At 37.3% G+C, this 16,130-nt stretch overlaps 1 protein-coding gene across 20 annotated transcripts in view; it reads left to right on the top strand.

Annotated features, from left to right (window-relative positions):
- Nucleotides 1-980: 980 nt before the first annotated feature.
- ZBTB20 (zinc finger and BTB domain containing 20) overlaps nt 981-16,130 on the top strand; it is a 777,345-nt gene continuing 762,195 nt past the window's right edge. For 10 of the 20 annotated variants that reach the window (XM_073893708.1, XM_073893699.1, XM_073893648.1 and 7 more), the window contains exons 1-2: nt 981-1,093; nt 3,129-3,223. The gene's annotated coding sequence lies outside the window, so the exon portion shown is untranslated. Of the gene's footprint in view, nt 1,094-1,127; nt 3,224-11,273; nt 11,306-12,489; nt 12,638-16,130 lie in introns of those variants that run through there. The other 10 variants (XM_073893612.1, XM_073893656.1, XM_025874517.2 and 7 more) reach the window with 7 other exon arrangements.

The following is a 16,130-nucleotide window of genomic DNA, read 5'->3' as shown; positions in this document are numbered from 1 at the left end:
CAGAACAGACCAATTTTCCCTTTGAGCCCTGGGTGTTGCTTCGGCGGCCTCTGCTGACCTCCGGACTTGGCAACCTGCAGCCTACCCCGCAGGAATCAAGCCTGATCCAGTGTGGCCTTGCGCGCCACCGCCTCACCAGACCCTCGCTCCCGCTTTCCTCCCACCGTCCTAGATGCAGCTTCCATCCTGCTGCCTCAGCTGTCTGCGACAGCGACACCCCCTCCTCCCCTCCGCGGCTCCCCCCGCCAGCTCGCCGCGCCAGACAGCGGGTAACCGCCGCCTCCGCTGGGGCATCCCGGCTCCACAGGCCTAGCGCGCTCCAGACACCTGCCTCTCACTGGCCACCGAAGCTGCCCCTCAGCCCGCAGCCCCCTCGGTAATTGGCCCTAGGCCGTCCCTCGTCATCCTCGGCCTCGCCGCGAGTCCCGCCTCCGTCGCCGGGTCATTTAAGTTTATCACAAATAAATAAATAAAGGAGGAAATAGAAATGCGTAGAAAGTAAAAGCAGTCGGGAGGGGGCGGGGGTGTGGAAGAAAAGAGGAGGAGGAGCGGAGGAGTAGACAACCAAACCTGATCGTGTCGGTGCTGACCAATCATGGCTCACTCCAATCCGGTCTGACGGGCTCTCTCAACCAATAGCCTTCTATCTTTCGGATCACTGAACAACGAGATACGATTGACCTCTCCAGAGTGGGCGAAGGTGCGGCAGAGGTGGGGGAGTGGGAAGACTGTCGACCAATCGCCTCTTAACAATTCTCTGAGCGAAGTTTCCGTTCCCCAATGGGGGCTTGAGATAGCGGATTGGGCCTTTTCTAGCCCAATCGAAGGTGGTAGAGATGAGGAAAGAAGCAGATTGGGGCGGGGACAGGAGAGAGGAGGAGGAAGAGTGCATTTTGTTTATGGGCGGCAACCTCACGAGGGGCGTCCCACTCTTATTGGCTCACTGAAGTCAAGAGTGGCATAAGAACAACCCAATAACGGAAAGCGATAGAGGGTTCGCGGTGCGAGGCACCCAATGTGGGCCTTCTGCCGAAGAAGTAGGGGCGGGGGGAAGTTTAGGAGTTGAGGAAAGAAGATTAAAGAGCGCGAGGAGGTAACCCCAAAAACTCTAATTTGTTGTGGGGAGGGAGGGAGGGGTGTGTGCGTGCGAGAGGGATGAGGCGTATGCGAGGCACTGGAGTTGGGGGCCATGGGACGGGAAAGGAGGGGACTGGGGTGGGGTTGAGGGAGCGAGTTAGAGTGGCGAGCCCGCGGGCCGCTGGCTGGCCGAGCGCGCGCGCCCCCGCGCCCCGCCCCGCCCGCGCCCCTTCCCCCTGGGCGCCCCTCCTCGCGCCGGGCGGCGGCTGCGGCCTCGCACGACCCCGGGGAGGGAGGGAGCTCGGGAGGGTCCCGGGTCCCCGGAGGGGGCGGGCCGTCCCGCAGCTGGAAACGTATCTTCTGCCTTCTTTTCTCTACTCCCTGCGCCTGGAGTTGCCGCTTCCAAGAAGAGGAGCTGAGGGGGACTAGCCGGGGCTCAGGAGCTGCTAGAGGCGCCGGCTTGTCTTCCGCCCCCTCCCTCCTCGCCCTCCCCCGCTTGCCGTGGCTCTCGCGGTCTCTGGAGCGTCTTCAGAGAACGGGGGGGGGGCGGGAGGTGTCCTGGCCCCAGAGCCGCTGGACGCCCCTCCAGACACCGAAGCTACCGGCCCCCGCCCGCTTCGCTGCTGCGACTCTAGAGGAGGGGGCTTGGGAAGGGAAGACACACCTTTCCTTCTTTCCTCCTTTGGGCCCCTTTGGAAACATTAAAAAATGTTTAAGCTTTTCGATAGCTAAGATAGAACGGTTGGAAGCTTTTTGAAAGTTTAAAAGAAACGCACTCTCCTACGTTTAATGTATTACTACTGTTTGTGTGGCTTTCTGGTCCTCTTCCACCACCCACTCCACGGCCCCCCGCACTCCCTCTTCCCCGCCCCCTCCCCGCACCACTCCCCCCGCAGCTGTTACCCTTTTTGAGGATGCTGAAGAGGCAGGAGGCAGGGATTTTCTAAAAGTTCTATTGATAAACACACTTGCACAAACATATGCTAGGCACACGCATAAACTATAAACATTAGCGAAAAACACAATATGGCGTACAGCTACACTACCTAGTGCGGTAATCCGCTGATCTCAACACTGAACCCAGTTGAATGAGGTCACTAGCAGGATGACAGTTCTTGAATAAAAATCTCAATGAAACAGGAAGTAATTTTGGAAGCCTGTGGGTTAAATAACACCTTCAGAATCAGCATTGGCCTAAGCTAAGTTGAGCACGTTAACTTTTAAGACGTGTGAAACTTGTCTTCACTACTTCTAGCCATTAAAAATACCAACATGAACCTAAAGGCGAGAGTTTTTCACTGCGTGGTCCTGTGTTAAGTTTCAGCTAATAAAATTAGCAGAGGCCACTTATCCCCACATGTTTTCAAGCCAGTTCTATCCTAAAGTTACTATCGGAACTTGTTGCTATCGAAAGTTTTAAAACAAATTGTAACGACCATTTTGTTAATAAATTCCATAGCTGTAAACACTACATTTAAATGATAAGCAGTAACGTTAGCAAATTCAGTTCATAAAAGGTTTACCTTCTTACCTCTTGCTCCTAATCCCAGATACTATTTGCTGTCACATGAGAATAGTTAAACTATACCCTCCACTGCCCCTCATATAAGTTTGACCAGTCCAGATTTGGGTACTTTGTGCATTTCAGCTTTACATGTAGGTATTTCTATATTTTAGGAAAAGAAAAAAAAAAACAATTTACATTGATTTTTCAAGTCTTTACTCTTCTTCTTAATCAGAGTGTATCAAAGTTGATGCACAAATAGTGCATGGTGATACCACTGTGCCCTCTTGGGAATGGTCTTTCTCAAAAAAGCTTTTGGATTTGCCCTTGAAGAATTGCGGATGTTACTCATTGTTCAGTGCTCAAGGTTTAATTCCTAAGATTGTGGTTGTGATTTCCATTGAGCTCAATTTTGAAGGGATTTAGGCTTAAGAATATATGGTGCTCAAGTAAACAGGTGAGAGGAAGAAGAAAAGTGAATTTTCTAGAAATATATTAGCTGCTCAGTGAGTCCAGCAGTTGGGTATTTTTGGTTTTGTGATTTCAGATCTCACAGACCAGTGGAATACATGCCTTTTGCATATGAAGATCAGGTGACAAGTTAACTGTGTACCAGCCTCCAAAGCAATACGCCCTTTCATGGTGAGGTCCCGATTTTAACAGACTAAAGAAAACAGTTTAAGATTAAAAAGTTGTCAAATTTTATCCATTTTTGGGAAGAAGTCTTTATGCTTATCTCTCTAGTTCAATTAAGATGCCAGTATTTTAAGATTACTACTACAGCAAGAAAATACAGAGATAGTTCATGTGTATACTCACTAGCTACTAAAAGACTATATGAGTTTAGAGAAAAGAAACTTCTGTGTGGAAGTTATAGTTCTGGGGGGTATGTTTAGAACTACTAGATGTGATGCCAGTTTACTATGTAGTTAGTTCAGAAAGTTTTAGTGACCCACGGATATCCAACTAATCTTGTCAAATTAATATGAATTTGACTACTTGGTATAGGAATAAAAATCTAAGGAAAAAGCCATTTTAAATGAATTATTTTTATCTCAGTAGTGAAGATCTGACGAGGAATTTCTAACCAATTGGACTTCCCAGAAAAAAAGGCTTGACTGAATAATTAGGTCAATTTAGAAGAGCAATAAAAGATACAACTTAGTTACTGTAAAAGATCTAAAATTTATGAGTGAATTATAAATTATTTCAAATATTTTAGAATGAGTGACAAAGAGAGACTTCTTTAAAACATTTGGAATACAGAAGTGGAGCTTGATGGGCTCTGCTTTATTATCTGAAATAATCATGCTTTTCTGAAATGGATGTTTAAATTCATGAAATTGTTCTAGACACTTGGGATGTAACAGTGAACAAGGGATAAAATAACCTGCCTTTGTGGAGTTTATGTTCTAATGTCACGTATAGTTTGCATACTTCAGATTGCTAGGAGAAAAGATTTTTGTATAAAATTTTAAAACCTAGCAGTTTTTTTCATTTTAGAGAGTACAATTTGAAAGAATTTACAGAAGTTTGAGGAGGAGCGGGGAGGTGTTTACTAATTGCCAACGATAAGAAAGGAAGAGCTAACTTTATTTATACCCTTTGTTATTGTCATGAAACATTCTCCATATATTTCAGTAGGTCTTTTTAACTGATAGGTTTTATTTTTTTTTCATAATTTTAAGCATGCTTTTGAAATAAATAAAATGTTACTTTATATTAAAAAAAATCTGTGTCTTGGAATTTACTGTAAAATTCCGATGGAGCTTTTTGTCTTGTTAGCAAATTGTGGTAAAACATAAGCTAGAATATCTTAATTTTTTAGTAAGAATTTGTTTTAGGAGTATGTCTGAAAAATTAAGTGCCTAAATCTTTTTCAGTTGTGGTTTTTTTCAAGAGAAGATGGAAATTTGTTGTAATTAATTTATAGGTAACATTAAAGAGAAAAAGAGAGAGGCCTGCAAAAAATGCTTTTGTTATTTAAACCTTTCTTTCAAACTACAAAAGCATTTGATTGGCACTTCTCTGATTTAATAGACCATTTGTAATGCAAGAGGAACATTACAGAAGATTTTAGCATTACTTTAATCATTCAGTCTGTAGGTGTAAAAATCCTAGGTTTCTAACAGAAGGAAACTTGGTACTTGGTTAACGGAGTATATGATTCAACGCTGAGTTTGTTGCTTTAAGTAGTGGGTGTCTCACCTTTCCAAAACCTAGTTCATAGTTCTCAAATAACAAGTTCTGATTTTCGTTATTTTTCTCTGTCACAGTGAGTCTTAATTTGTTAGCCAAATTGGTGTTCAGTTCTGAAGTAGGATAACTTTTTTTTTTTTTACACACAATTCTCCCACCGCCAGTCCTCCCATCCCCTGCTGCGAAGGGTTTGAATTTCTATACTTACATTAGATCTCTATTTATGCTAATTTGTAGCATAATCACCTCTTCCAGAAAGGGTACTGTATTAATGCACTTTAGAGAACAGTCGAGGTTGCTTCTGGCTATTTGTATACAGACCTGCCAGCGTCTGAAAGCTATAAATAGGAAGATTTAGGAAGAAAAGCAGAGACTATAACAAATGGAATATATTGTCTTAGATGAAATCTTTTTTTAAACAGCAAAGTGGAAGAATGGTTGCTAGAATGTTAAAAACGAAGAGCTTTTCCTAATTCTAATGGGTGATTAATGTGTGTATATGTGTATGTGAGTATACATTTTTATATGAGCATTTTTGAATAAAGACATATTTCAGTATTGGATAAATAATTTCAGTCCTGCCTTGTGGTCCTTAACATGTTCCCAGGTGATTTTGTTTAGCTCACTGTTCCTTACCAGAACTTTGCTCTAAGCAACATAGAAACATAAGCTAATTAAATCTTTGTAAATTTTGTAATAATTTTGGATTAAAAGTTATTGGAAGTTTTTTTTTTTTGAAGTATGATTAGCAAGCAGCCCCTGAAATGAATGAAAACTAAAGTGAAGAGCTCTTAGAACCCTGTTTCCACATAAGACAGTTGAAACTTTGGAAAAGGGGTATTCATAGGGTAAAAGACAAATCTTGTTATCTGTCAGATTTTTATAGTAATAAAATAAGCAATAAAATAAAATGACTATTAATATTCATATTTTTAAGGTAAGTGTAAGTATGTGTACACTGCATTTTAAATAAAAATTTGGGGTGTTATTGGCTAGACACAGTCATTTCTTTGCCAGAGATACTAGGCTGTGTGAAGGCTAACCATCTGTCAAGTGATAGAGACAAAGAAAGGTTTAATATACTAGTCTAAAATTTCTACAAACTTGTTTTGAATTGTATTGTCATTTTGTTTTAGCCTTCGTCCTCTGTGTTGAATATGTACTGGGTCAGTCACCCCACTTTGTTTTATGAACAAACTATTAAAGGTCTAGGTAAGGTTATCATCGCAGCTGATGTGATCCAGAGGCATGATAAAATATGTTTTGATTTTGCTTTCATGTGATGATCAAAAACTCACAAGTGGGCCACCCACTAGCAGTTGTACAAATGACTTCAAGCACACTTATTTTCACCCACCCATTCTGAATTTTGGGTGTCTTAACTCTTTTATATATTCAAGCCTTGTGTTTCAAACCCATTCCTGAGCTGTTTGGGGGTGGGGGTGGGGGGGAAGTAGCAATAGGAATCCAGATTGCCTGTTTTAGGTACAATATGGTGTGATGTGAAATTGAAACAGCAGATTGGTGAGAAACTTAGTTTCAAACAAATATAAACTAGTTTGTTTAGTGAAGTCATACACAAAACAGTAGTCTTTATTGACAGGGCAGTGTTTTTTTCCATACCCTCCACATCATGAGGTTATGGTGGTTCTTTGGGCCAGCAGTCTATTTCCAAAGCATCATATAGGAAAAAGAAGCCCTAATGTTGCTGATTGTAATGATATACTTAAATATAGCAGACCAAGGAATTATTTATAGCAGTGCTAATTATATCAATAAAAATAGCAATATTAATACTGTGAGTGTCAAAATCCATTCTTGACAGTATGAGGTAAATGGAACTATAGTCAAACAAAGCAGCCAGCCTGTTTCTACTGTCAGCTCATGAATATGCACTTCAGGAAAAATATACACAATTGGTTTACTGATTTAATCTCTTTTTCAATTACTTTTGACTTTTTAAATTATTTCTAATTCAGACAATATTAAAAAGATTTAGATTTTTAGTTTTGAAATTCTTGGTACCATTTTCTTACTGTCATTAGTAAGTTTCTAGAGGCTTATGTATTCATAGTTAAGTACTTTATAATTAATTATCAGAAATTAATTTTATATGTATCCCCATTTTTGGAATACAGATTACCATTGCACTGGGAAATTGGAAGAACCTCTAACAATTTACAAAACCAAACAATACAAAACAAACCTACGACTACCATACATGCACACACAACTAATAAATCTCTGGCTTTATTTAGACATTAAAAAATATCTGTTTCCATGTTTCTGATTTAGGGAAAAGCATAAATTTTATTTGTAGTTTTCATTACTTCCCATCAGTTTTTACAATTTTATGTTATTTAAAACTTATTTTCCTAGGAATACAAAATCATGTAAGTAGAAGTTCCAGGCTGGGCATGTCATATAATCTGAATCTCTGCCTTCTTCATCTTCAGGGTCTCTTTCAGCTCTGATAATTTGAGTATGTTTCTTTTGACACTTGGATCCTTATTTTAGCTTTAGGTAACATGACTGGAAGTGATATGTAAGGCACTGGAAAAGATCATATGTAAAATATTTGACTTTGCTTTTTGCTTTTAGTCCTTGATACAAGTTTCATTTTAGTGATACTTGCTTTCAAATATAGCATATCTGTATAAGTATAGATACATAAAAATTAAGTACTTATAATCTTTTGTAGTTCATAACTGTAATAAACTTACTATTTTTCATAAATTTTTCACGAACTCATTTTCACTCATGAAGATATGTTGCTAACAGAATTTATAAACAGGATTCCTTGCATTTTATTCCACGTGAGTTGCATAACTGGAGAAAGTGGGTAATAAGAGAATGGATTAACTCAGAGTCATTTTCTAATTCTATAAAATAGAGAAATAGATCTATTCTTCAAAGAAAAAAGATAAACTTGGTTTTTGTGCTTCTCCAAGCAAAAAATATACTCTGAGTAATCAGGAGCCATTATCATTTTTAACTACTGCATTTGATTTTTGATCCTACATTATACCTATCCAGGTATAGATTTACATAGAAAGGATGCAAGGGAGACAAAGTTGACTCTTATTTGATGAAGAAAAGTGGAAAGAATCTGTGTTAGAAAAGACCTTGCAAATACTGTGATATCATATATAGAAACAAACAGCCATATGCAATTCATATGTACCTACTTGTAGGTACTTATTTAATGATAACCTCAAAGTTTTCATTTAAAATTTCACTCTCAGTTTCTTTTTAACTGACTCACATTTCTTTTGCTCGTATGAATGGTAGCGAGAGGCTCACAAACATCACATACTTTACCTATTCACAAATGAAAACAGCAGCTGGAGAAAGCTATACAATTCCTGGATCCTTCCTCTTACCTATACCCACCCATAGCTGTAGATATTCTGGTACTAATTACAAACATTTTATAAATCTCCTCAGAGGCAGAATACATGTAAACTGTCCAATATAGTAGGTAATGCCAAGCTATTCTGGCCTACCAACTATCCAGCCAATAGGGAGAAATGGCAAGAAAATTAAGATTCACCATAGGGCACAAAAGGTGATATGAGTGCTTCAATGCATTCAAATAGGGGAGAAAATATTCTAAGGGATATTTAGAAGGTAAGCTGATTTTAGACTATTACTTAACTGAAACCCAGCACATATACTGAGGAATTAATGTAAACGCTATTCTAAAGGCACTGTGCCAAAAGATTAGCAAAATTATTGGTGGGAAACATAGTGAAAATGAAATAAAATATATCTGTTCTTGTACTAAAACAATAATAACAACAGCAGCCAACATTTATTGAGTGCTTACTCTGTACCAGTAATTGGTTATAGCTGCATATTCTCCCATTAATTCCATAATCCTACGAGGTACGTACTTTTATTATGGCATTTTTAAAGATAAGTAAGCTGAGCTCAGAAAAGTTAAGTAACTTGTTCAAAGTCACACAGTTAATACATAACAGCTGCGGATTCAAACTCAAGTCAACTCTAGATAACCTAAATTCTTAAACACCACCTCACCATGACTCTATTCTGGGACCGTTTTCACTCAATGTTTGCCCAGATTAGTACTGGTAATTTTATTTCAAGAAAGGCATAGTGGATTTGGAGAAGGCTTCAGAGAAGGGCACAAGGTGAAAGAGCTATAAGTGGGAGGAATGGTTGCTATGGTAGAGTCTGTTTTTAAATATAATTCTCCAGTCTAGAATTATAAATGCTGAGAGGGAATTTGTCTAAAGGTTTTACAATGGATGGACTGGACTGGGTAGATGCTGCCTGATTTGGTTCTGTGGACAGTGGTGGAGCTGGGTAACATGTTAAAGGAGGCTGAGGAAATCTTGAGTAGGAGCAGGTCAAAGGAAGCATTAGATACTGGGAATCCTGGAAGGTAGAGGTCAAAAAGGAGAACTAAATCTAAGCAGATATTGAGTAACCAAGAACATACAGAAAAGAAGGATGAGGCAGAACAGAAACAATATCTTCAAAAGTGGACAGATTCTACTGACTTTGGAAGGCCCTTATGTATATTGTTTGTCCCATTATGTTTGTTTCAGAAACCAACAGCTGGCTTAAATAGGGGCCATTCAGAGTTTGGGATACAAAGATTGCCCTGGTTTTGGCACATACAGAAAAACATGGTCGCCAATAACAAGAATTAGGCAGTAAGTTAAGGTCTGTTACAAAGAAATGCAGTTAAACACAGAAACCTGTATGGTAAACCTGAGAATAGCTGTCATTTACTGAGTAGCTAGTGTGTGCCACTCAATTCTGAAATCACTGTTTCCAGGGACATTATTTGCTGCCTGCTGTCCAGTTTTCAAATATAAGAAAGCACCTGTTAGCTTTTCTAAGAATGTGAATGATGAAATAACTTATACTGTAATTTTATTTCATTTCATTATGTAACTTGGCTTTTGATCTCCTCCTTTCCGCAGTATTGGAGTTTTAAACAGGCTCCACAAGACTTAGGTGGAATAGACTCTAGACTTCTCTTACGTTACTGTAACTTTTCCTTAATTTGTCACTGTACTGAAAGAAAGGTTCAGTTTTATTTGATAGGATAAGTGCATTTCTGTCAGAGTAATAGGCTCAAATGATTAGCCCCGGTAAAGTTAGCATACATGAGTTTGGATTATATTTAGTATAGTCAACATGAGCCAGTGAAAAAGGAATTATAGCAACTTTTAAAGTGAATTTTTGTTACTTCAAATAATTTTAAAGACATCAAACCAATTACAAACAGCTATGTATGCCAAGCCCTTTGTCTACAAGGTACTAGAGACTTCAAAAGTTTTTAAGAGATAGTATTCATTGTTGAGCTATATTATATGAGTTGGGTCATTGGAATGAAAACAAAGAATAATGAAAGTGCTCTACCACTACTTATATGTCTTTACTGTTCCTTATGACAATATCTGCTCTTTTCTTCAGACTCTTCAGTGCACTAGGAAATATAGTATAATAATCATGTTGTATTTTTTAAATGTATACATCACTAAGAAAAATATACTGTGAAGGTAGAAAGATAATACTCAGTTTATGCATGACACTTTTCCCCTTCAGGTTCATTGTCATGGGTACTCTTGTTCTTGTTCTTCTGGCATCTTTTGGTACCTAATCTTTTTAACAATTATGTTGTTTGCATATATATATATGCATATGTATATACATACATACATATATACATACATAAAACCCTTAGAGAAATACCTTTGAAAACTCATGCTCTCAATAATCTTTCTTGTTCTAGTAAAGGGTTGAGAACAAGGCAATACTGTATTGAAATGGGTGATTTGAGCTGACAAATAGTATGGAAAAAAATGAACAGGAGTCCATGCTCTTCTGATTCAGATATTCTACATTACATTCTCAACATTTGTCATAAAATGAATTTCCAAAGTGTATAAAAGCCAAAAATAAATGGTTGTTGCTTTTCTATAATTTCATGTTATGCATAATACCTCTGTTTCTCTTATTTGCATAATGATGAGTTTTATTATGCAAAAATGGGTACATCCAGTATACAGTAAATTTCAGTTTCATGTTTTATATGCAGTTTAACTCATGACTGAAATTCTTTGATATTCATCACTCAGGAAAGGTAGCATTTAGAATTATACTACACTGAACTGCGCTTCTTTAAGGGCAAGTACCATGTTTTATTCATCTTTAAAGCCCTAGTGCTGAATATAGTACCTGGTACACTGGAGCGATTCAATGTTGATCAGACTCTTTTGTAGCTGTCCTAGGAAGATTACTTGGATCCTTGCTTACCAGGTTATCTATTCCCTTTTTTTCTGTTGACCAGTTCAAATTTAGCATTGTTACAATTGTTATTACCTATTATAGGCTTTCTCTGTACTTTTCTAAGACCCAAACATTTTATACATGCTCATGATCTTTCATTCTTTTACTTAATGAAATTCTGTCATGGCAGAAGTTTCAATATAAAATTATATTTACTGTGTTTCAGAAAAGAAATATATCAGATATCACCCATCAATGGTAAGGCAAATCTACTACAATCAATTCAGGATATTGTGTTGAATAGAATACACAGAATTACATTACCTAGTGATTCAAGGATGAAACCCAAATTTCATATCCTATATGATTCCTATCTGGATAGTAGGACAAATAGCCCACAGTATTTTTTGCTTGCAATTGAGATTTTGAACATTTTATATGAGCTTCTTAATTCTTAAAAAAATGTTCATAAAAGTTCATGCAATTAAAAAATAGAGTCTTAGCTTATTTTACCTTATTATCTAAGTTGTTAGAAGTCTAGTCCAGAGAAACACTTTAATGTTAGGTGATATCATTAGCTCTTCTAGAAAGCAAAAAGATTATTGGGCTGTGAACAATGGTAATGGTAATGTGATGTAAACCACCATGCAGCTTGCACGTTTAATTCCTATGTAACACTGACATGCTTTTTCATATTTATAAGACTTGCTAGTTGGATTTTGGGAAACTTAACATGATTGGGCAAAGTCATAATTTGTCTTCCTGCTAATGGAAACTACAACACATTGATTTGAAGTTGTTTCTAAAACAAAAGATAATTATGTCCTGAAATAATTAAAGCTGGGATTGCATTAAAGCTTACTTCAAGTGATTAATAGCTGTAGTATATTTTGGGATCTGTATCTAAAAGCATAAAGAGAACACATTGTCATTTTTATATATTTGGGAATATGCTTTCTGAGGAAAAGTATTGATTCTTGATAATCATTGTAATGAAGTCCCAAACACACCCCAGATCCACATACCTCCCTTCCTATAATATTTTTAAAATTAAGGATTCTGAAAACAAAGTAACCTACGCATATGGCTATTTTCCCCTTCACTTCCAAACGTGACTGCCTTTCTGAATACAATTGCCATGACACCTCAAGCAGAGACACTGCTTTGAAACTTCTACTTTACTTGGGCAAACAACTAGAGAACAGTACTGGAGTTCAGAGATAAAGATCAAAAAACAGTAGACATCGAGAAGAAGAGCTTGGGCTTCAGAGATGTGTGAACCACTAGGGGAAAATATCAGTATTTCTCATTTAAGTATCTTAAGTCTCCCCAAATGACTAATAAGCCAAAGTTCCTAAATGTGCTGGCTGAGTTTTCTCTGTCCATGAGACTGAAAAGAAATAGCTATGACAACAAAGATCTTCCTCCTCATGCCTTGGCAGGGAACTGACAGATTCTACCTTTGCATTTCACTGAGTGTGTCTGCCGTTGAGGATGTTACAACAACCAGAACTGAGCTCCAGTGAGCTATCAGTGAAAAATAACAATCCACTTAAGGGGACCTAGTAGTGAAGGAGCCAGGAAGATCAGGTAGGAAAATGAGAGTGCATACTCCAGGCAACTAGTGCTATTGGCAAAAGTAAGTGCAACCTGAATTTGGAAAAAAAAAGCATTTATGGGAATTCAAATTCAGAACAAAAAGAATTTCAAATACTAATTAAAAAAAATCTCAATTGAACAACTCAGTGGAAAAATTGAAGGACAACATGATCACTGTTGAAATATGAATTAGTGAACTGAAAGACCAAGTGCAAGAAATATATCAAAGCATAGAACAGAGGTAAAATGTGATGAAAATCTTGAATAAAAAGGATGAGTCTTTGAGGTCAGATCAGAAGTCAAAACGTGAATAATAGGAATTATAGAGGGAGAGTTAAGAATAGATGGAGGAGAAGTAAATGATAGAAGAAAATTTCTCTGAGATAAAGATCAGAGTCTGGATTGAAAGGGTTTACTGATTTATTTATTTATTTTTTTTTTAAAGATTTTATTTATTTATTTGACAGAGACAGCGAGAGCAGGAACACAAGCAGGGGGAGTGGGAGAGGGAGAAGCAGGCTACCCGCTGAGCAGGGAGCCCGATGTGGGACTCGATCCCAGGACCCTGGGATCATGACCTGAGTCGAAGGCAGACACTTAACGACTGAGCCACCCAGGTGCCCGGGTTTACTGATTTATGATCTTGATTGAAAGAAAAGACACACATAGGGATATCCTTGATAAAAGTTCTGAACTCTAACAACAAATTGAACTATCTTATAAGCTCTCAATAGAAAGAACAAGTTTCTATAAAGGGGAAAAATAGAAAAGTGTCATAGAACTTCTTATCTGCAACATAGCAAGTTAGAAGATAGTGAAATGACATCTACAGACTACAAAGGAAAAATGACTACAATCCAAGAATCAACACCCCGAAAGTTACCATTTGCTAGTGAAGGTGAAAGAAATACATTTAGGGATAATCAAGAACTCAGAACATATAATTACTATACCCCATCTGAAAAAATGCCTCAGAATAGATTATAAGAAAACAACAAATGAACCAGAACAAAGACTTCAAGATGAACAAGATGAAGAAGAAAGAAATATAGTGGTGAATAATAAGCATTTTAATGTTATTTTGTGTATGTGTGTGTGTGTGTGTGTGTGTGTGTGTGTGTGTGTGTGCGTGCACGCACGCATATAATTTCATTTAAGAGATAAAGATAGGGGCACCTGACTGGGTCAATTAGTAGCATGTGACTCCTGATGTCAGGGTCATGAGTCCAAGCCCCATGTTGGGCATAGAGTTTAAGTAATATTAAAAATAAAAACTATTTTAAAAAAGTGATATAGATGACTTGTAAATATGTAATAAAATATAACTTCAGACTTTTGAAATAAAAAGATCAAATTTCTGTAAAGAATCTTCTTCAAGTACTAAACTGTCTCATGAAAACTTAGTTGGGGGTGCCTGGGTGGCTCAGTCGGTTAAGCGTCTGCTTAGGCTCAGATTATATCTCAGGGTCTTGGGATGGAGCCCTGTGTCAGGCTCCCTGCTTAATGGGGAGCCTGCTTCTCCCCCCTCCCCCCTCCCCCCCGCTCATGCTGTCTCTCTCATTTCAAATAAATACAATCTTAACAAAACAAAACTTAGTTGATGGAGGGGATGGGCAGGAGGAAAGTAAAAGAGGAGGAAAATTAATAGTGGAGATAAGAGACAGAAGGATGAGAAGTGGGAGGAAAGTGAATGTATCCTAAAGATCTCATCTATTTAGGAGGAAAGGAAAAGGGGATAAAATCTCATGGTGGGGGAAAAGTGTGTTCATTAGAGCAGAAAAGGGAGGTAAAGAAGGGACTACAATAGTGCACCCTATAGAACCTCAGTATTAGCAAGGAGAAAATAGAAGGCAGAGCCACTTGATCAAATAAAAAAGTATGAAAAAGGTAACAAGGAAGCAATAATGTAAAATAAAATACAAGTAATTAGAAGAGATAAAAAAATGCATCAGTTATGTTTAATGTAGATGGACAAAATACTCCTATTAAAGACAGATGTCAGAATGAGTTTAAAAACATAAACCACTCATTATATTACAGGAATAACACCTATGACAAAGTTAAAGAGAAAGCTTTGTAAAATGGTGGACGTAAAAGACATCAGGCCAATTCAAACAAAAGGAAAATAGGAAAAAAAGTGACAGCATTGATACTAAAGAGATACTGTACTGATAAAAGGCACAGTTTATGAAGAAAATAACCCACATAAATCTATATACAGCAGATTTATTTATAGTAAATAAGTACATAAAGCAACAACTACCGGAAAGGTCCAGACAGTTCTGTTAAATACATACAAATAATGACTAAGAGAAATGGAATATAATTCATAAAAATAACTTAATACATATGTAAAATTCGATGTTCTTTAAATATTTTTTTTGAACATCTCCATTTAGGTACAAAGAAAACTTTGTGAATTTTAGAAAGATTTTACGAATACATTTTCTGATTATAAGCTAGTGTAAATAGAATTTAATTTAAAAGGTAACAAAAATTATTAACTACTTAGAGATTAAAAACTCCTACATAACCCTGGTTAAAGAGGAAATCACTTGAAAAACAATGAAAAGGAGACTATTTTATGTAAAAATCTATGGAAAATAGCTAGAGGGGTAGTCAGAGGAAAGTTGATAGCCTTATCTGCCTTCATTATTAAGAAAGATAGAAAATAAAGGGGGCAATCTGCTAACTTTAAGAAATTATAATAAAGAATAAGATAGAAGAAGAGGGGGGAAAAGAGGAAGTGGGAATTAATTTTTAAAAGATGAAATTAATGAAATGCAAAACAAAATATAACAAAATCAATCTAAAAGCTGGTTCTTTGGAAAGACAAATACAATACATGAAGATGAAAAAACAAAAAAGAAAACGAGCCCAGCAATTCTTTAAAGCAGGAGATAATTGAAAGCATATGTTCACATAAAACTTGTGTTCACCTAAAGCAAATGTTCTTAACAGCTTTATTCATAGTAACCAAAAAGTAGAAGCAACTCAAATGTCCATCAACTGATGTATGTATGGATAAACAAAAATGTGGTGTGTCCATACAATAGAGTATTATTCAGCCATAAAAAGGAATGAATTATTGATTCATGTTACAACAGGAGGAACTTTAAAAACATTATGCTAAGTGGAAGAATCCAGTTATAAAAGGCCACATATTGCATGATTCCACTTATATGAAATGTCCAAAATAGGCAAATCCATAGCAACAGAAAGTAGATTAGTAGTTGCCAGGGCCTGGGGAAGGCAGGATAGGGAATGACTGTTTAATGGGTATAGGATTAAGTTTTGTGGTGATGAAATATTCTGGAATCAGATAGTTGGTGATGTTTATACAACCTTGTGAATGTACTGAACAACCAAATTGTATGCTTTAACATAGTTAAAATGGTGAAGTTTGTGTTATGTAAATTTTATCTCAATGATAATAAAGTTTATGGAAAAGAGAATGAGCAAAACTAGACACTAATTGGGAATG

The sequence above is a fragment of the Callorhinus ursinus genome, unplaced genomic scaffold (genome assembly GCF_003265705.2).
Source record: "Callorhinus ursinus isolate GAN/ISIS: 27379988/994484 unplaced genomic scaffold, GSC_fseal_2.0 scaffold1, whole genome shotgun sequence".
NCBI lineage: Eukaryota > Metazoa > Chordata > Mammalia > Carnivora > Otariidae > Callorhinus > Callorhinus ursinus.
Note: the sequence above shows the minus strand (reverse complement) of the source record. Positions and strands in the feature narration are given on the sequence as shown.